Genomic DNA, 542 nt, shown 5'->3' on the forward strand with positions numbered 1-542 from the left:
TTGAATAAAGTTACTGCACATCGCCTCGAGGCACCTTAGGAGTGCCCCCCAAAAGAATGGCAATTTTGTGCATTTCTTTATTTAATCTCCATTAAGAGGATAAGGTAACTTAGTCTCTTGTCCTAATCTGCTTCTTCCCTACGATGGACTCACTAGAGCGAGACTCTGGCACTGAAAACGAAGGGTCACACTTGCACGAAATTGTTAAAGGTTAACAGTTCTGGACCAAAAAATGGTGGCTGTTAGGTTCAGTTCCAAGAGTTGGTTCTGTCTAATGGTTGAAAATGTCTCATCCCAGCGAAGGGACAACTGATCACCCCACCAGTGACGTTTGTCCTGCCTCACTGATGAAGGATCTCATACCGAGAGTTCCATGAGTGTGTTCTGATCGCTCCAATCTTACCATGCCCGAAATACAAATTATATACATTCAACACATACAGTTATGCAAATAAATCTAATTATCGGCATGCTCAGAACAAGATAATTAACAGGGAAAGGGTTCCATACCAGTTGAAGACTATCTTCGAACTTCAGAACCC

The sequence above is a fragment of the Benincasa hispida genome, chromosome 1, assembly GCF_009727055.1.
Source record: "Benincasa hispida cultivar B227 chromosome 1, ASM972705v1, whole genome shotgun sequence".
Lineage (NCBI taxonomy): Eukaryota > Viridiplantae > Streptophyta > Magnoliopsida > Cucurbitales > Cucurbitaceae > Benincasa > Benincasa hispida.